Below are 22,242 nucleotides of genomic sequence, written 5' to 3' on the forward strand. Positions count from 1 at the left end.
AAATGCAGTTATAACACTGCTTCCTATATGAACAAAGAATGAACTGATTAAAACTAGAAAAGAAGTCAATAAATTTTAAAAATAGTGCCCAATTCAGTAAGTAATTAGTAAAATACAAAGTATTATTATAATTTTTAATAAGTAGAAGCTAGCTGATGTACTTGAATTACAAAAAAAAAAAAAAAACCTGATTCAACAGAGTGTTTACAGGAATCGTATATTACAAATAAAATCCACATAGTAAATTTGTCTTTTCCTTTGAAATGGCAGTATCAGATTATATTCAAAATAATAACTGATAATATAGCTTCAGAAAAAGCATGTCATTTGACAACATAGCATCAAATTACGTACTTCCAAATTGTCTCAACAATGTATCAGCCAAGCTTTAACACTGTTTGGAAACTAATAGTACTGGAAGAAAATGAACCATCACACAGCCCACCAATGGAACAGCCTGGGAAAGTGATGGAGCTGTCACACTTCCTGCATGGGGGGAGACCTAGGCCCTATGTCAAAATCACATTGCCTTCCTGGATCGCTTTCATGCTATTGCCCATGTGCCATTCCTAGTTTCAAATCACTGGACAAATAATTTGTTTTCCCAACGCAAAAATGGAGTGTGCAATCACTCTTCTGCATCGAACTTTCGTCATCACCATTCAGCTGCAGTTCTATTGTCATAAGATTGGTTGGTACCCAATGAAACAAGGCAAAAATGGACAGATTATAACATGCTAATTGGCTAATAGGAAAGCACAACTTGAACAAAATCGGTAAGTTCAGATTGAAGTTCAAGTTGAATAAGAATGCCAGGCCCCCACACAGTTAATGACATGCATTTTTATATAATTTTACATTTCCCTGTGTAATGGAAAAATTTGGGTTTCTTCAAACTGGGTACTCACTCAGGGGAAATGAATAAAGCTACTACCCTTTTCAAGACCTCTTCTGAATTTCCATGTGCCTTTTCATTTTTTTTTTTTTTTTTCATTTAGGGGTAGCTTAGGGAGTGTTGATCTTGGTAGAAATATTAACCTTCTATCAGTCATCATGGAAATGCTAATTAAAACTGTAATGGGATATCACACCATACCCATCAGAAAGGCTAAAATAAAATTTCTAATAATTACCATGTGTTGGTGAAGAGGTAGGACAACAAGTTCTCTTATGCTCTGCCAGGGGGAATGTAAATTTGCACAACCATTTTAGCAAAGTAGTAGCATCTTCTAAAGGTAAACATATGAACTACATATAAATGACTGTACAGAAATGTGTGTATGAGTGCCGCAAAACGATGCGTAAGATTGTAAGAGCCACAAAACTGGTCATGATGGAATACTACAAAGAATTGTGAAAATTAGCAAACTGTTGCTACATGTAAGAATTTCACATACATAATATTGAAAACAAAAAGCCATTTACAAAATAAGTGCATACTTTATGATTCCATTTATATAAAAATAAAAAATTGGTAAAATATTTCATGGTATTAGAATTCAGGACAGCAGTTACGTTATGGAAGAATGGGACTTACGATTTGGAAAGATCATAAAATACTTTCAATGTTGTTGATTATGCTCTAATTCCTGATTTGAGTGGTTGTTATGTAGGCTTTTGGACTTGTAATAAGTCATTGAACTGTCTTCTTGTGATTTGTGTACTGTTCTTACACATATTTAAATAGATAATGAAAAGTATATACAGTTAATTAATCCATCAGAAAATAGAGAAGAGACTAAGGTAGAACAATAAAAATCACTAATATTCCATGGGTGTACGGACCGCAAGACTCTTTTGTATATGTATGTTCAAATACAGAAAATTGGTCAGCATAACAATTTTTCTATATTAACATCATTTATCAAAATTCAGTGAAAGAAAGCAAGAAAACCTGAATATATCAATAACCATGGAAGCATAGAAGCATTAAGAAAAAAAAAAAAAAACTAGCAAACTGTTACTTCTAAACTTTTTTAGGCTAGATTTAGCGTTGCTGTTATGGAGTTGATTCCGACTCATAGCAACCCTATAGGATAGAATAAAACTGCCCCATAGGGTTTCCTAGGCTGCTAGTGGGTTTGAACCAGCAACCTCTCAGCTAATACCCAAGTGTTTAACTATTGTGCTTTTAAGGAATAGATATTTTTTATGTAATACAGAACATCCAAGACCATAGAAAATAATTTCTAGAGTAATAAAAACCCTTTCCCTTTCTTCTCGAGCAAGATTTTTTCCCTTGTGATTTTTCATCCTTTATCCTTGTCCTCTGTATTCTTCCGGGAGGCAACGCATTGCTCTAAGTCCTTCTTTCTTGCTGCCCTTTTCAGAGGGATCAGGGGAGATAGCCTCCAAATCAATATAGATAAAAAGGTAATGATTGAAGGGAGCTGTCCAGTCCACCTATGACTGCCTACCTTTCTCAAATCTTGGGTCTCTGAGTCAGAGAATAGAAAATTAGTGAGGAGCACAGACTTTCTCCACATTTTCGAATGCCATGGGTTCGCTCTACTTCACACATCTGATTGTGAATCCAATTTAGCAATTTGGAGTCTTTCCAGAAACCAAGAATAGATTGACTAACAGTCTCAGTTTTGAATGTCATGAATTTTCATTTTTTCTGTGCCCTTATAATCATTTTAAGCTGCATTAAGCATTGTCAAACTGGCATAAAAAAAAAAAAAAAACTTATTTCTGACATCTTAAACTATGGTAAAAGTCTATCTATCAGCATCATTTGGAGAAAAAGTCAGTCTTGCTCTAATATTTACTCACAACCAAAAGCTGTTCCTGAACATCTGTGCAATATTACTTCGACACAGATGGTAAAATAGTTACTAATAAAATAGCTCATATAAATATTTGGATCTATTTCAGTAGTACTGAGAAAGCCTCAAAACCACCTTACAAAGTAAATTTTCATTGCTGACTCAACGGCTGTTTTACATTGCACCAAAAGTGCTGCAATTTTCTTTGGTAGTTTTTGAAATAAACAAGTCACATTTATTTTCAGACCCCTTCAATGTGGAAAGTTCATTTTCATTTCATAGTTGGCCAAGAGCCACTTTTATCTCTTAGAATTACACATAGGTCTGTAGACTGCTTGGGAACTGACAAGGCTCAGTCTTCTAAATACAACTTAACTTCCCTTTTCAAAGAATAAACAAAATGAAGAGAAGAGGGGGAAAAAAAAGACATCTTGAGAAATACTTTCAACCAAATATCACATATCAAATTCCTTAGAAGTCCTGATGTCTTATGAATAAATTTAGAAGAAATCATTCCTATAGACTTCCAACTGTGTGTTTTCACTTTTTGCATGTCAATTGTTTTACATGACTCGTTTAGATGTTTTATCACTGTCATTTTCCTTGCACTAATGTCACTTTAACAATTTGGAATTCGATCTTCTTGTCTCTTAGACCAGAAAACAGGTTTCTTGTTGTACGTTGAGGCAGTCTGGAATAATATAAAGAGATCTGGACTAGAATCCGGAAGGCCTGGGATCTAGTGTTTGATTTTCCTCATACCAGCTCTATCATAGCTATGTGGTTACCACCTCCTGGTCTGCAGGCCAGTGTCAGTCTACAAATGGTTACTGGTCTGCACTATGAGGAATACAGAAATTGAGAGAAAGCATTTAGAAAATTTTGTAGCAACTTAGTAGAGTATGTCTAGAATAACAAATAATAATAAAAATATAGTTGAGTATTTTGTGTCTTTTTTACTCAGTTTTTCCAAAAAATTGATTTTATAACAATTTTATAAAAATTTCAACCTGCAATATATTAAAAAACAAAACAAAACTGACCCTTCACCACAGAGCATCTGAAAAACACTGAGCTATAAGATGTCCCATGAGCCAATTACTCTTTAAAGACCTCAGTTTCCCCATCTGTAAAAATACAAGTAATAATCCTTACCTTGTCTTCATTACAGAATATATAAATATTAATAAAGTTATGTTTTTTTTTTTTATGTATAGAAGACTCTAAAGTCTCATATAAATGTAGATTTATTTTCTAAGCAAATAATCATTCACAAAGTAGCACGGCATCTTGGTGAAGAGAAGCTTGACATATATTAGAGAACCAATCAATGTTGACTTTATGAATAAATGAAAGAACAGAAACTCTGGCATCAGACAGAACTGTGCTGAAAAACCTGTCTAAGGGAGTGGTGTGTTAAATCACATAATGTGTCCGTAGCACAGTTTCTTCAGCAATGAAACCAAACCAAACCCGTTGGCCTCAAGTCAATTCCAACTTTTAGTGACCCTACAGGGCAGAGTAGAACTACCCCATAGGGTTTTCAAGGAGCGGCTGGTGATTCAAACTGCCGACCTTTTGGTTAGCAGGTCAGCTCTTAACCACTGCCTCACCAGGGCTCCCCATCAATAAAAGGAGGGTAATATCAGTTTCTAAATTTTAGGGTTGTTGCAAAAATTAAATAAAATAATACAGCAAAATGTTTAGTATTTAGTACTTGGCACATTGGAAGTATTTAATAGATTATTAATCATGTCTTTAAGGAGCCCTGGTGGCACAACAGTTAAAGTTAACCCAAAGGTCAGCAGTTTGAAACCACCAGCAGCTACATGGGGGAAAGATATGGCAGCTGATTCCACAGAGATTTACAGCCTTGGAAACTCTCTGGGTCACTGTTGGCTCTATGGCAGTGGGTTTGGTTTTGGTTTTTAGTGGTATCTTTAAGGTTCTTATGCCAAGGAATTGACTAGATTCTCCATATGTAATTTCTTACTTAATTCTTAGGAAAACCTAACAAGATAACTATGATAATCTCCATTTTTCCAATAAGAAAACAAAGACTAAAGTAATTAAACAATTTCACAAAAGGCATATAGCTACTTTAAATCTGTGTCTATCTATAATAAAGTCGGTGACTTTCTCTACAGAATATCACCTAAGGTCTTTTATGAGTCAGAATCGACTTGAAGGCAATAGGGTTTTTTTTTTTTTTCTTTTTTTTTGGTAAGGTCTTCCAGGAGCCCTGGTGGTGGTGCAGTGGTTAAGAACTCAGCTGCTAATGGTCAGCAGTTTGAATCCAGCCACTCCTTGGAAACCCTATGGGGCAGATCTACTTTGTCCTATAGGGTCACTATGAGTCAGAATAGGCTCAAAGGCAATGGGTAAGGTCTGCTGAATGAGCCCTGGTGGCCCAGTAGTTAAGAGCTTGGCTACCAATCAAAAGGCCAGTAGTTTGAACCCATCAGCTACTCTGTGAGAGAAAGATGTGGCAGTCTGCTTCCATAAAGATTTATATCCTTGTAAATCCTATAGGGCAGCTCTACTCTGTCTTATAGGGTCACTGTGAGTTGGAATCACTGAACAGCAATGGGTTTGGTTTCTTTTGGTGAGGTCTTCTAATAGAGCCCTGGTGGAGCAGTGGCTAAGCCTTTGGCTGCCACTCGAAAGGTTGGCTGTTCGAACCCACCATCTCCTTCAAGGGAGAAAGATATGGCAGTCTGCTTCTGTAAAGATTATAGCCTTAGAAGCTCTATAGGGCAGTTCTACTCTGTTGTATTAAGTCACTATGAGTTGGAATCAGCTCAACAGCAATGGAAGGTCTTCTAAGAGTCTTTCTGATTGTAATATCCTATGATGGTTGCTCTCTACTTGCCTAAATCAAGGTGCTGAATAAGTAATGGTGAGAGGTAATGTTGGCTGAGAGTTATTAATGTTGCCCGGGATGTTATACCATGCCACTCCATGATTTATTCAAAAGGTTATTCTAATTCATTTTACTGTTCCAGGCAATATGCTTTATGGGTACTTTACAGAAATTTGTTATTTCTATTTTTATAAATAAAGTAAGTGTGAGGGTACATCTGCTTAAAAAAATTATTGTAACCATAACCTATGGTATAGAACATGGTTCTTAACTTTTTTAAACCATATCCTCCTTTGAGAAAAATAAAAATTTCCTTCTCTCCTTTTTTATCATGGACTACATTCAAAGAAGTTGAATATTATGACCAAATTTCTGTGAAAAATAGTTACATCAAATATTATTTCCCTAACTATATATATTACTCTTTCCTGTGCCCCTCTCCCCATGATAATAAACGCACAAAAAGAATGTAATAACCATTGCAGGTTAGAAAGCATAACCCTCAGGGAATGCCAAACTCTGAGATCTGATTGATTTTTTATTTGGACAGTAGACAAAATTCCATCTCAAGTTTTCTCTCGACCCTACTGAAGGTGATTCCTCAGTCCCCATCTATGTGGAGGTTGAGTGGCCATCTATTCAGACTATTCAATGTTCATGAAAGTGTGACAGTGCAACCCCAGCATAACTGACTGTTACAACATGAGAGGCCCTGTAGAATGGCTGAAGTTTAAGAATATTTTTAAACAACAGCATTACATATATTTATCCCAAGTTCATTTACCAGAAACAATGTGTATGAAGCATTGCCTGAAGCATATGAAGTTCATCTGTTCTTGCGAATAAGTTAAAATACAAATGCAGATATATTCATAACCACAGAATTTTGTCTACTTGGAACATACTATTTCAATGCCTCTGCAGAATGGCTTTTAGTAATTATACATTGCTAATAATCCCCTTTGACCACATTGAAATATTAGAATGTGACTGAGGACATTGACCAACATATTACATGGAGTCAGTCTTATTACGGAAGCCACAAGAGGAAACTCACTATGATTTTGGAATGAGGAATGAAATCTCACATTACTGACTAATAGTCCCTTTGTACATTGGGTGCTGGAGCCCTGGTGGCACAGTGGTTAAGAGCTCAGCTGCTAATGAAAATGTCAGTGGTTCAAGTCCACCAGCCACTTCTTGGAAACCCTATGTGGCAGTTGGGCAAGACAGCAACTGGTTTGGTTTTTGGTTTCCACTGGGTGCCACAAATCCCTGAAATAAATTTTGGTCCAACCTTAGAAACAGTACAGGGCCTCTTGGTATAATTCTGTGAACTACTTTTTGTATTATCTTTTCCCTTTGCTGTCATCATACTCCTATTTTTCTCTTTATTTTGCATTGCCTCAAAAAGGAGCCCTGGTGGTGCAGTGGGTAAGCACTCGGCTAATACGAAAAGGTTGGCAGTTTGAACCCATCAGCTGGTCTGCAGGAGAAAGATGTAGCAATCTGCTTCTGTAAAGACTAAACCCATTGCTGTCGAGTTGATTCTGACTTATAGCAACCCTATAAACCATTGGGTTTATAGCCTTGGAAACTCTATGAAGGGCTGTTCTACTCTGTCCCATAGGTTCACTATGACTTGTTGGCAATGGGGTTCATTGCCTTGATTTATGTAGCTTCTTGAGCCAATTCACTTTCCTTTTAAAGCAGCAAAATAAATATACATATAAAAATGAGCTTATGAAATAAACTGAAGTATGCTTCTTCACAAATGACTTGAACATATATTTATAATACATGGAGATAAATGTCACATGAATACTCTGTAATGTTATGGACAATCATATAGTTTGTACTTGTTTCCCTTTTTTCTTCCTTTTTTTTGGATAACACTCTTTTTATCAGATACTATACTAAAAGAAGTAAACTCAACTTACGTCTATGAGCTCTGATAACTTTTTTTTTTTAATTGAAGAGGAGTTAGAAATCAATGGCCAGGGATTAATTGTTGGCATTACCTTAAATATTCCCTTCTTTTATATCATTTAACATTCCTATTTGATGCCTGGTTTTACATGTGGCCTTCTACAGGAGGGAGTCATTAAAACTAGCAGGAATCATGTTGGATTGTAGGGGATACAAAAAAAAAATAAACCAAACCCAGTGCTGTCGAGTCGATTCTGACTCATAGCGACCCTACAGGACAGAGCAGAACTGCCCCATAGAGTTTCCAAGGAGCGCCTGGCAGATTCATACTGCCGTCCCTTTGGTTAGCAGCCATAGCACTTAACCACTACGTCACCAGGGTTTCCACAGGGGATACACCAGAAGGAAAACCTGCTGTTAACAAATTATGTGACTATAAGTAAAGGGAACAAATTGCATAGGTTACATTTTAAGAGCATTCTCATTTTTCTTTATAAACACTGAAGATTTTTTGCATAAGAAACAGGATCAACAGATTTAATGATACGTAGAAAAGGAGACTTTTTCCACTTACCAGTTTGAATTGCTGGGCTCCTCATGCTGGTGATGGCCACTTTCACTGTCCCGCTCTGAGCCTCTTCTTGTAACTTTTCAAGGTTGCCAAATGAAAATAAAATAAAAACAATGACACTTGCAACATGAAGGAAAAGCTCCAGATATTATATGATCTGAATAGTAATATTCCATATTTAGATAGCACCTGTTTTATGAAGCTTTTAAATAAGCACAGTAGGGATTAATCTACTTCACATGTTTGGGGTTTTGTGGTGCAAAAGCAAGTATATTGTCTTAGTTATTTTGGAACTTTCAAAACATGATAAAGTAGCTATCGCCTAGCCATCCATCAAATTATTTCCTTTTTTATTAACTAAGGGAATGAATGACTCATGTTCAAATCCATCTATATCTTTCAAGATCTATGTATTTCAACTACAGAAGGTAAGATGATATTTTGTTATAATGTAGTTTTGCAGAGAAGAAAACAGGCCTGGAGGAGAAGGTCCTTTTACTATGTCAATAAACCCGCCATTTCAAACGTTAAAAATTTGACAATAATGCCAGCATGCAAGTCACAACTTATCCCTTGAGACTTCAGTTTTTGATAATTACTGGATGAATCTGAAAATCTATTATAAAAAATAGCAATCATTTATTTACGGAAGAAAGTTGCAACAGCATAAAAGCTGGAATATACTTTTGGAGTAGTTGCAGAATTGGAAAAGGAAATTACATGTTCTTTTTCTTCCTCTTTTCCATCACCCTGATCACTATTTTCCTTCTTACCCTGCTTCCCAACTCCCCCCCAATTCTCACCTCCAGTCTACAAAAAGAATGAAAGGTAAAAGAGAGTAAGATAAATTCATGGAAAATGTTGTTGTTGTTGTTAGGTGCCGTAGAGTTGGTTCCGACTCATAGCGGCCCTATGCACAACAGAACGAAACACTGCCCGGTCCTGTGCCATTCTCACAATTGTTGTTATGTTTGAGCTCATTGTTGCAGCCACTGTGTCAATCCACCTCGTTGAGGGTCTTCCACTTTTCTGCTGACCCTGTACTCTGCCAAGCATGATGTCCTTCTCCATGAACTGATCCCTCCTGACAACATGTCCAAAGTATGTAAGACACAGTCTCGCCATCCTTGCCTCTAAGGAGCATTCTGGCTGCACTTTTTCCAAGAGAGACTTGTTCGTTCTTCTGGCAGTCCATGGTATATTCAATATTCTTCGCCAACACCACAATTCAAAGGCATCAACTCTTCTTCGGTCTTCCTTATTCATTGTCCAGCTTTCACATGCATATGATGTGATTGAAAATACCATGGCTTGGGTCAGGCGCACCTTAGTCTTCAGGGTGACATCTTTGCTCTTCAACACTTTGAAGAGGTCCTTTGCAGCAGATTTGCCCAATGCAATGTGTCTTTTGATTTCTTGACTGCTGCTTCCACGGCTGTAGATTATGGATCCGAGTAAAATGAAATCCTTGACAACTTCAATCTTTTCTCCCTTTATCATGATGTTGCTCATTTGTCCAGTTGCGAGGATTTTTGTTTTCTTTATGTTGAGGTGTAATCCATACTGAAGGCTGTGGTCTTTGATCTTCATTAGTAAGTGTTTCAAGTCCTCTTCACTTTCAGCAAGCAAGGTTGTGTCATATGCATAAATGCAGGTTGTTAATGAGTCTTCCTCCAATCCTGATGCCCCAGTCTTCTTCATATAGTCCAGCTTCTCGTATTATTTGTTCAGTATATAGATTAAATAGGTATGGTGAAAGAATACAACCCTGATGCACACCTTTCCTGACTTTAAACCGATCAATATCCCCTTGTTGTGTCTGAACAACTGCCTCTTGATCTAAGTAAAGGTTCCTCAGGAGCACAATTAAGTGTTCTGGAATTCCCATTCTTTGCAGTGTTATCCATAGTTTGTTATGATCCACACAGTCGAATGCCTTTGCATAATCAATAAAACACAGGTAAATATCCTTCTGGTATTCTCTGCTTTCAGCCAGGATCCATCTGACATCAGCAATGATAGATATCCCTGGTTCCACGTCCTCTTTCTGAAACCAGCCTGAATTTCTGGCAGTTTCCTGTTGATATACTGCTGCAGCCGTTTTTGAACGATCTTCAGCGAAATTTTGCTTGCATGTGATATTAATGATATTGTCCTATAATTTCCACATTTGGTTGGATCACCTTTCTTGGGAATAGGCATAAATATGGATCTCTTCCAGTCGGTTGGCCAGGAAGCTGTCTTCCATATTTCTTGGCATAGATGAGTGAGCACCTCCAGCGCTGCATCTGTTTGTTGAAACGTCTCAATTCATATTCCATAAATTTCTGGAGCCTTGTTTTTCGCCAATGCCTTCAGAGCAGCTTGGACTTCTTCCTTCAGCACATCATATGCCATATGCCATATGAACATCGACTAATTCTTTTGGGTATAATGACTGTGTGTATTCCTTCCATCTTCTTTTGATGTTTCCTGCATCATTTAATGTTTTACCCATGGAATCCTTCACTATTGCAACTTGAGGCTTGAATTTTTTCTTCAGTTCTTTCAGCTTGAGAAACGCCGAGCGTGCTCTTCCCTTTTGGTTTTCCATCTCCAGCTCTTTTCACGTGTCATTATAATACTTTACTTTGTCTTCTAGAGAGGCCCTTTGAAATCTTCTGTTCAGTTCTTTTACTTCATCAATTCTTGCTTTTGCTTTAGCTGCTTGACACTCAAGAGCAAGTTTCAGAGTCTCCTCTGACATCCATCTTGGTCTTTTCTTTCTTTCCTGTCTTTTCAGTGACCTCTTGCTTTCTTCATGGACGATGTCCTTGATGTCATTCCACAACTCGTCTGGTTGGCGGTCACTGGTGTTCAATGCGTCAAATTTATTCTTGAGATGGTTTCTAAATTCAGGTGGGATAAACTCAAGGTCATATTTTGGCTCTTGTGGACTTGCTCTGATTTTCTTCAGTTTCAGCTTAAAGTTGCATATGAGCAATTGACGGTCTGTTCCACAGTCGGCCCCTGGCCTTGTTCTGACTGATGATATTGAGCTTTTCCGTCGTCTCTTTCCACAGATGTAGTCAACTTGATTCCTGTGTGTTCCATTTGGCAAGGGCCATGTGTACAGTTGCTATTTATGTTGGTGAAAGAAGGTATGTGCAATGAAGAAGTCGTTAGTCTTGCAAAATTCTATCATTTGATCTCCAACATTTTTTCTATCACCAAGGCCATATTTTCCAACTACTGGATCCTTCTTCTTTGTTTCCCACTTTTGCATTCCAATCACCAGTAATTATCAATGCGTCTTGATTGCATGTTTGATCAGTTTCAGACTGCAGCAGCTGATAAAAATCTTCTGTTTCTTCATCTTTGGCCCTAGTGGTTGGTGTGTAAATTTGAGTAATAGTCGTATTAACTGGTCTTCCTTGTAGGCATATGGATATTATCCTATCACTGACAGCGTTGTACTTCAGGATCGATCTTGAAATGTTCTTGATCTTGAAATGTTCTTTTTGATGATGAATGCAACACCATTCCTCTTCAAGTTGTCATTCCCAGCATAGTAGACTATATGATTGACCAATTCAAAATGGCCAATACCAGTCCATTTCAGCTCACTAATGCCTAGAATATTGATGTTTATGTGTTCCATTTCATTTTTGATGGTTTCCAATTTTCCTAGATTCATACTTCATACATTCCAGGTTCCAATTATTAATGGATGTTCGCAGCTATTTCTTCTCACTTTGAGTCATGCCACATCAGCAAATGAAGGTCCCGAAAGCTTTACTCCATCCACGTCATTAAGGTTGACTCTACTTTGAGGAGGCAGCTCTTCCCCAGTCATCTTTTGAGTGCCTTCTAACCTGGGGGGCTCATCTTCCAGCACTATATCAGACAATGTTCCACTGCTATTCATAGGGTTTTCACTGGCTAATGCTTTTCAGAAGTAGACTGCCAGGTCCTTCTTCCTATTCTGTCTTAGTCTGGAAGCTCAGGTGAAACCTGTCCTCCATGGGTGACCCTGCTGGTATCTGAATACCGGTGGCATAGCTTCCAGCATCATAGCAACACACAAGCCCCCACAGTAAGACAAACTGACAGACATGTGGGGGTTATGGAAAATAGCTTCTGCTACTTATTTTTTTTATTATGGAAAATAGCAGAAGCTATTTTTGTTTTCGGAAACCCTGGTGATGTAGTGGTTAAGTGCTACGGCTGCTAACCAAGAGGTCGGCAGTTCAAATCCACCAAGTGCTCCTTGGAAAATCTATGGGGCAGTTCTACTCTGTCCTATAGGGTCGCTACGAGTCAGAAACAACAGAATCAACTGGACAGCAGTGGGTTTTTTTTTTTTTGGTTTATTTTATTTTTCATTGTTTCATAAGAAGTGTAATGAGGTGAAATACTTTCTTAAAATAAGAACATCAATCACTTTCCTTCAAACCTCATTTGTATATCTCATTTTCTACTTGACATTGACACTTGTGTGATCAATAATATCAGTAATAATTATTATTATGTGTTGTTATAATGTATCAGGAACTGTTTTTAGCATTTTATAGGGATCATCTGCTTTAATAATCATAACAACCCCATAAGGCAGGCATCATCATCATCCTTATTTTTTTAAAGAAAGAAAAACTGAGGCACAGATTAATTAAGTGATTCAAGGCCCACTAACAGTAAGCAACAGAGTAGGATTTGAACCTTCTCTGGAGGGTATTATGTCAATCTTAGAGGTAATTATGCTACATTTACAACTTAACCCAACATGGCACTCTTGATTTTCCTCATGTACCATCCTAGGTCTTTCCCCATTTCTCAGGAAATTGACCCAACTACTTAGGACTCAAAGGAGCCCTGGTAATGGAACACTTTGCTCTTGGCTGCTAACCAAAAAGTTGATGGTTAGAACTCACCCACTGGCTCCACAAGAGAAAGACCTGAAAAATTTGCTCTCCTAAAGATTATAGCCTAAAAAACTCTGGGCAGTTTTACTCTGTCACATGAGATCACTATCTGTCAAAAATCAACTCAACAGCACCTAACAACTTAGTACTTAAGTCAGAAATGTGGGGATTTTCCTTGATAACCTTCCTTTTCCATGCTGTTTCTACATATTGCTTGAATCCATACAGCTCTCTCCTCTTACTCCAATATCCCATTTGAAGCCTGCATCATCAACCCACATCTACAGCAGGAGCCTTTTAGCTAGTCTCACTCATCCCACAATAGATTCCTTCTATGATCTCATATTTTAGCTAGGATGGGCTTTTTTATAACACAAATCTTCATTTTACTTCCCCGCTTAAAACCTTCAACGGCTTTCTATTGCATTTGGAATAACATCCAATCATCTTATCATGGCCTACAAGCTCTGACATGAGCTGGCTGCAGCCTATCTCTCAAACATTATCTTACCCAATTACCTCCCAATTTAGTGGACTCCAGAATACTCTTCCATTAATAAGCAATGGATTTCATCACCTAAAGACCTTGCTGTTTAGGAAATCAGGTCTGCAATTCTTTGTCACTGCTTCCCTTTCATCCTTCAGGTCTCAGCTCAAAAGTCACTCTTCCAAGAAGATGCCACTAAGTGTCCTCATTTCAATAACAACCTATATTTATATTTTTTTATTTCTTTAATTGCCTATTATCTCTCTTCCCCAGTGGAATGTCAGATCCATGTGGACAGAACCCCAGCACAGAGTAACACTAAAAAAATTTATTCTTAACGAAGGTATGAATAAATGGGTTGATGTTAAAGTACATTCTAGCAAATTATTCTTTCTTATTTTTGTTCATTCTCAAAAGGAAGACTAGAGAATTTTACATTTAAAGAATCAGAATATAGATAATCATAGAAAAAATTATTTTTCATACCACTTCATGTATGCCTGCTCTATTGAGATATTGAAACAATTACCATTAGGGAAAAAATTAATTAGCATGTTAAAAACCACATTGTTTTTGTTGTTAGCTTACAGAGAGTCAGTCCCTGACATATGACTGCCTGGTCCTGTGCCATCTCCATGACAGGCTGTGGCTTGGACTGTTGTGATCCACAGGGCTTTTGTTGGGTGATTTTTTGGAAGTAGATTGCTATGTCTTTCTTCCTGGCCTGAAGTTGTCTAGAAGCTCTGTTGAAACCTGTTCAGCATCATAGAAACACGGAAGCCACAACTGACAGATGGGTTGTGGCTGGGCGTGAGGTAGATTGGCCAGGAATCAAACTTGGGTCTCTACAGGGTTTTCAAGGCTGTGACATTTTGAGAGCAGATTGCTAGGCCTTTCCTCCAAGGTGGCACCTCTGGGTGGGTTCAAACTGCCAAACTTTCAGTTAGTAGTTGAATGCATAACCATTTGCACCACTCAGGGACTTCTAAAAGCCTTATGAAACCCAAAAATTTGAGTCCACTCTGACTCATAGCGACTCTACAGGACAAGAGTATAACTGCTCTGTAGAGTTTCCAAGTCTGTAAATCTTTATGAAAGCATCTTTCTTTGCTGTTCCAACCACCAACCTTTCAGTTAGCAGCTGAGCGCTTAACCACTGCACCACCAGGACTTATAGATTTCTTTTATCTATTTTTTTTTTAATAAGAAGTAAGGTGAAGATCATAACTCTTTGTATCAGATTGCATTGTTTTCTGAAAGTGTCTCAGCTATAACACTCACTTAGTGGGCAATAGCTGATATACATGTACTATTACTTATGGATTTGTGTATGAAATTTAGCAAGTACGCTAAGGCCAGGGTAAAGTTTTTAAAGACCCTGTATCTAACAGTTTAGTACAGCTCCTTTCTGAAAGGACAGTTAGGAGCTGGCTGGTTTTCATTTTCTTTATTACTTCTGAGAGCTGCCTATCATGTTCTTTATGCATCTTCAAATGCTACCTTCAACTACTTCTTTGTAAGGAAACACTCAAGTAGCTCCCTAATACAAGGCATTTTCTTAACTCTGATTACATTTGAAAAACAATTATTCAGAAAAGTTTATTCTTTTAAAAAGCAGATTAAAAAATATTCAGGGAATTCATGATGCAGACAAGTATAGGGTAAAAATGACAATTGTTTAGGTAAACTCAGAAGCAAAGAGAAAAATAAATTATACATAGACATGTGTTGGAAAAAAAAAAAAGAGGCTCCACATTGAGGGGGAAAGTATTGCCAGGAGGTAGAATCCAATCATTTTAATACCCCTGGGTTAATGTCTTGCTGGGATGAGTGGCCATCTCCTAAATTCTTCTTACATTCCAGCCACTTTCTTATTCAATCTACTTCTAAGATGTTTTCTAAGCAATTTTCTTACACCCACTTTTTTTTTTTTTTTTTTAGTAAAATCTAGGTATTGATATCCTTCTATAATCTACAATTCAGAACAGAGTTGATGAACTTTCTTGGAGAACCAAGGGACATTGTTACCTCTCTATTTTTAAGTCTGCCACTACCTCTTACTCCTTCTACTGCACCAGATTCCTAACTGAATCACCTGTCTCAACGATATCAGTCCTGCTTCCTTTCCCTACACCAAGTCCTCACTCCAATTTCACAAGATTAAATTTTCAAACTATGTTAGAGTCTTGTCAAACGTTTTCCAAAAACTTCTTCAGGCTCTTCATTCCCTACAGAACAGAATTTTATCTCCTTACCCTATTGTTCAGAAACCCGGGTGGCGCAATGGTTAAGTGCTACAGCTGGTAACCAACGGGTGGGCAGTTCAAATCCACCAGGTGCTCCTTGGAAACTCTATGGGGCAGTTCTACTCTGTCCTATAGGGTCACTATGAGTCGGAATCGACTCGATGGCACTGGGTTTGGTTTGGTTTTGGACCTTATCGTTCAAAGACTTCAAGTGCCTTTAATCTACTTTTTTCAGACTTATTTCCTATGTGTAAATGCAAATTGCAAAAGTGCATTGCAAAGTGTGGATTTTACTAACTGTAACCTCATTCTCAGAATAAATCTGTAAAATAAATAGTATTACTATCATATGTTTTACAGAGACAATTGAAACTTGGAGGTGTTATTACCACCCTAAACTTTTAGTTAAACTAACAAATGGTAGAAACCAGGCTGCAATCTTCTATCTCCAGGGCCCAAATACCCCAAAACTTGTTTTGCCTCCACATTGCATAATTGGCCACACTTTGAATACTTTTTTTCTTTCTTTGAGTACAGACTTGTGTCTTTATTTCTACTCAGAACATTTCCTTCACACTCTTTATTTCCAAGTATTTATCATCTTCCGTTGCCCAGATCAAATGCTAACTCCCTCTGTTATCTTCAGTTGGGAATGCCCTGTCCATTCTCTGTATAAGTTTGTATTGTATTTTCTTGAGACATTTCTTAATTACAGCCATTTTTAAGTTACTTGTGTACCAAATATTTGTCTTGTTTATTTATAAGCTCTTATTGATTCAGAGTCATATCTGGGTTTATCTTTGTAGCTACTTCATCTGACTCAATGCATTTTGTATGGTGGGTGTGACATATATAAAAGAGATGCCTTCTATTTTTTTTTTCCCTGAAAACATTGTGAGGTGTCGTTGGACTGAGGGCACCAGTCCATCAGGGGTTATGAAGCTCAGTTAGACACAAGTTAGGACACATTTCCTGCCCATATTGTTCTACCCCAAGATCACTCTATCACCTGGTGGTAGCCATCTATATTAAAGACTTACTATTTAGGAAGAATTAACAGGCCTCAAATATTGGCTTTGCATTTCAAAACCCAAAAGTTGCAAAATATGAAAATCCCATTTTAGCCATCCAAGGTTAGGACAAGTTTAATACAAAACAACTTTTCTTAGAATTCAGATTATTTCTCCTTAAACCTATTTATCTTCATTTATCTAGATCTCTACTACCACAGAAAATCATGCTGATATTCCTGTCTCCAAAGCAATGGACTATCAGTTGGTAAAGGGTGTTTTTTGTGTACTGCAGGCATTTTGGAAATAGCTCTTGGATCAAACTAAACGAGTTCCAGTATAAATAAAAAACCTGAGACATCGCAGACAGCACTCAGCAAGATATTGGTGTGACAGTTACAAAGAAGCAGTGTGACCCTCTGCAACTGATGTTTTGTACTGAGTACAGGGTCTAATAAAATGAGTTCCATTATGGAACTTGTGTGCTCAGTAAAACCTGAATTAAACCTAAAAAAAAAAAAAAAAAAAGGTAAAAAACAAACTGTAACTAGAATGGTAGTTTGAGTCACATTCAGGCTTCAAAATAAATTCTTTTAAATATGTACCTTCTAGCCTTCTGTTGTGCATAGGGTCGCTATGAGTCAGAACTGACTTGACGGCACCTAACAACAACAACAACCATCCTAATCAAGGTGAGAGGTGAAAAACTATTTCTATTATATATGTTGCCTCTCTGTGAGCATTATTTCACAGTACACTGAAACATGACTAATTTTATTTATTTTAAAACCTCTGGCGCATGTTACAGTTTTTTTTGTTGTTGTTCTAACAACACTTTCAAAGCTGTAGTTCATTAAATGATACCTTTTTCATATATATCTACTGTTAACTTAAAAAAATTGGGGTGGGGGTAAAGGACTATTTTAAATGCATTTTATTTCCCTCTTGTAGATCAATGCAGGCTGCCTCCTCCTAAATGACTGTATTTTTTCATAGTTGTAGGAAAAACTTCAGATTCTGGCTAGATAGGCAAGGTGGAAGAGAAATCATCTCAAGATAATAGGCTAAGCTCTATCTACAGCCTGGACATTTAATCAAGGGGTTCTAGTATCAGCAAAAACCAAAAACCAAACCCATTGCCATTGAGTCTATTCTGACCCATAAAGACCCTATAAGATGGAGTAGAACTGCCCCATAGGGTTTCCAAGGAGTGGCTGGTGGATTTGAATAGCCAAGCTCTTAGCCACTGTGCAACCAGGCTACTCTAGTATCAGCAGTGGCTTCCAATTGTGTGGTCTTTCCTAAAATGCTCTTCAGCATAAACCTGAGAATTCCTGGGTGAGGAATTTGGATATAGTTTAACAACTCAAGTGATCACACAATTTGCAAGTCATAAGAGAGTCTGAGGCCATCCAATCTATCATCCACTCAATGTGGAGATACTGGTATTTGTTGACAAGGGCACCCACAATGAGTTCCACTGGCACCAAAAAGAAAGTTGAAACAATAGCTCCAACTATCAGATAAGGATGTTTATATAGAGCGGTAGTCAACCTCCTTGTACCTGTCACCATTGGCCTATATTTTGCCCTCTAGAGATATTTAGAATATATTAGAATATATTTTGCCCTCTAGAGATATTTAGAATATTAGAATATATTTTGCCCTCTAGAGATATTTAGAGTATATGGAATTCCAGTTTCATATGGCAGCTGTTCAAATAATTGAAAAAAAGTTATCATTGCCCTGCAGGGATATGAAACATCTTTTAGACTCAACATCACCACTTTCTTGAACACAAAATGACAGCCACATTCCTCAAATGACATATTTCTAGACACTTTACTATCTTGGTCAACTTCTTTTGGATGCAGTTCAATTTGTCAATGTCTCTTTTTAAAATATATTGAACATCCTATGACATTTCTGATGCTTCTAGCTGAAATGGAACACCCTGAGAATAACAGTATATTTCTCCGGTTTGTGAAGGATGACGAGGCCTAAACTTAAATAAAATTTCAATTTACCAAAAGTGGCCATAGAAAGAATTAACCACTAGGATATGAATGAATCAAAAATTCAACTCTCAGCCTAATGGTATTATAGAGTGGTGTCTGAGAGACAGAAAATGTGTGTGCTGTCTGCAACACATAGACAATACTTAAATCAGTCGTCTGCATTGTCTGCAAAACTTCTAAAATATTGGACTGTTTGTGAGGGATGGGAAGCACATCAGAGAAAAGACATCTGGGTTTTGACTCTCCCCTCCCCCATCAGCTGAGTAACCTTGGACAAGTCATCAACATCTGCAGCTCACAGTTTCATTAGCAAAGGGAAACTTTTGACTGGATAGTCTCTAAGATCTAGTGTAGTCTAATTTGTCCTTATGTGGAATTTCAATGTTTCAAAAATTCATATTTATCAGGAATTATCTTGAAATTCTATTTTTGATTATAACTTAACCTAGATTTAAATTGTTTTATCCTCAGTCGAATCTGAGAAAAGTAGTTCACCAGTTTCCACAGTGATCTTATTATCTTGTTCATTTCTTGGTTTACCCAGAAACTTAGTTTTTTTGGATAGTATGAGCATAGCACAGTCTTTGGCAACATTGCTGATACATGGGAATATAATTATAGCCCTTACCCTTGAAGAACTTACAGTTTAGTTAAGTAAGACACTACAATTCAAAACTGTCAAAATAGGAGTGTCAAATTAATGGTGGTGTTATTGTTGTTAGGTGCCGCAAGTTGGTTCCAACTCATGGTGACCCTATGTACAAAAGAACGAAACACTGCCCAGTCCTGCACCATCCTCACGATCTTTGTTAGACTTGAAACCGTTGTTGCAGCCACTATGTCAATCCACCTCGTTGAGGGTCTTCCTCTTTTTTCACTGACCTTGTACAAACAAATGATAATGATAGTAAATGAAAAAGAAATTCAGGGGATGGAAAGATCACTGTGACCTAACAAAATTCAAAATACTTCATGAAGGAGATGAAGAGAAACAGGGGCATTTGATAAGGTATGATTTTGATACTGAAGGCAGGTAATAGCGATCAAGCTTTTAGATAAAGAGTACTATGTTGCTCTAAAAGCTATTCTAAGCAGTAACTGCCCCCAGCAACACTGAAACATTTAATCACTGGACAAGGATAAAAATGTAAATATGGGATGTCAGCAGCCCCTTGTACACACAACATTCCACTCTGCTTAGCTAACATGATATGCCCATCAGCTAAGAGGCTTTACATCCCCCTCGTGGCCTATATAGCCTTGCAAATATACATATCAGGAGACTGAGAACAAAAGGAGACCTTATATTTACTTTTGGGACTTGAAATATACTCATGAGATATAAAGACAAACATTTTGTCAACTAGCTTTGGAGGTGGTGATACTGAGTTCAACTGCTGCTGGATCACTGTTTTTGGTACCTCCATCCAACTTGTAAGACAGAGGTTTCATGATTGTAATTATGGGACCATGTGACACAGCTCTCAATGACTAACTTTTGTTGTAGAACAAAGGGACAAGCCTTTGGAATAATTCCTGTTTGTCTGGAAAGACATTTATTTAATATGGATGAGGAGAGCATAGGATATGCTTCTGATGCCTAGAATTAGATACTAATTATATACTAATTTCTTATATGTGTGTGTTCGTTTGGCTTTATTTATTCCTATGGTATGTATGTAGTATGTATTATTATTTATACGAAAGCATTTCCTAAATATAAATTTATATTGTTTCCTACTGCTCAGATTTCCTTTTTCAAAGGGTGTCTCTTCATCCACAGGGAACATTTCATCCTTCTATATTGAACAGTGCAATGGTGATATTAGGCTTCCAACCAAATAGTCCTTTAATATCACAAAAACATCTTGGGTTGACTCTCCTTTATATCATGGAGCACAACTGCAAATTCCAGAGAAACAAAATACTAAATGGAATTTTAAAAGCAATAAAAATAATAATGTAAAATAATAATCTGTGGCCCGTGATAGAAAAAAACAATGAGTAAATGCAGAGAGTAAGTTATTCCAACTGAAGGGCTTACAAACTAATGATCTCTCAAGGCAGAGAAAAGATACTTTTTCATGGTATGGATCCGAAATCTGCTACAAGGATGTCTGAGAAGAGTCCCCTTGTTCTTAAAAAGAATAGCAAGGGGGAAAACAGCCCCTTATTCCCTTTGGATGGGGTTATATGAAGATGTGATCTTGGGAACAGTAGCTGCCATTTTGTGATCATGCAGGGACAAGCCTAGAGACTAAAGCCAGAATGTTGACTATGGAAAAATAATGTAATTAACCAGGACCAGACTTACATTATTGATACACTGAATTGCCAAGCTAGGATTAAACCAACACCTGGATTTCCTGATACATACAAATGTATATATTTGTTTAGAGTTCTGGTGGCACAGTGGTTAAGAGCTAGAGTTGCTAACCAAAAGGTTGGTAGTTCAAATCTACCAGCTGCTCCTTGGAAACCTTATGGGGCAATTCTACTCCATCCTATAGGGTTTCTATGAGTTGGAATCGACTCAGCTGCAACAGGTATGTATTTGTTATTTAGGTCAGGATTTTCTGCTCTTTGAAACCTAATGCATCCTAACAGAATATGTTCAGGAGTTAGGTTGTACAAAGATGCAATGGGACCACAACCAAATTGTCTAGGCAGTCTACCTGCTTACCCACAAGAGAACATAACAGAAATTGGGAATGCAACTACACAAATCCAGGTAGGAAGCAAGATGACCAACATGTCTCCACAATTTATTTCTGGGCTTGTGCAGTAATATCAGAGAAACATGTTCCCAAATCTCCCAGCCAGAAAAGATTCAATGATACAGGGTTAGAAATAGGAAAGGAGAAATGTAGAAATAGTCCTGAGCCATGAACTCAAGGAGAAGATAAGTTAGTCAGAAGAAAGAAAAGCATTAAGAACCAGAAACGTCTGAAAGTTCACCTCTTATCTCACTAGTAATCTAGGAAAACAAATTGAACCACAGTGGGATTCCATTTTCACTTGATTAAATTAAATGTAAGCATTTTACAATATCAAGTGTTGACAATATACAGGAATATGAGTATTTTTCCATGATGCTGTAAACCTAAAGACAGCTTGAATGAAATTTGTGTGTTAAACTGAGAAATCACATATTTTATGCCTCAAAATATTCATTCAGTTTTTAGTTATTTACAGCAGACTGGGGAGTGTTTCATTCTGTTATACACAGAGTCGCTATGAGTCGGAACCAATTCAACGGCACCTAACAACAACAACTGTAGAAAATCACTGCACACCTGAGCATTGTTTACAACATTCAGATATTGGAAACAGCCTAAATGCTCATCAATAGGCAAATCAATAAATGGTTCAGAGTATAACTGATACAATAGAAAACAATTTAAAAATAATAAACTTTATATACATCAACAAGATAGGTCACTAGTATC

This window comes from Elephas maximus, chromosome 9, assembly GCF_024166365.1.
Source record: "Elephas maximus indicus isolate mEleMax1 chromosome 9, mEleMax1 primary haplotype, whole genome shotgun sequence".
Lineage (NCBI taxonomy): Eukaryota > Metazoa > Chordata > Mammalia > Proboscidea > Elephantidae > Elephas > Elephas maximus.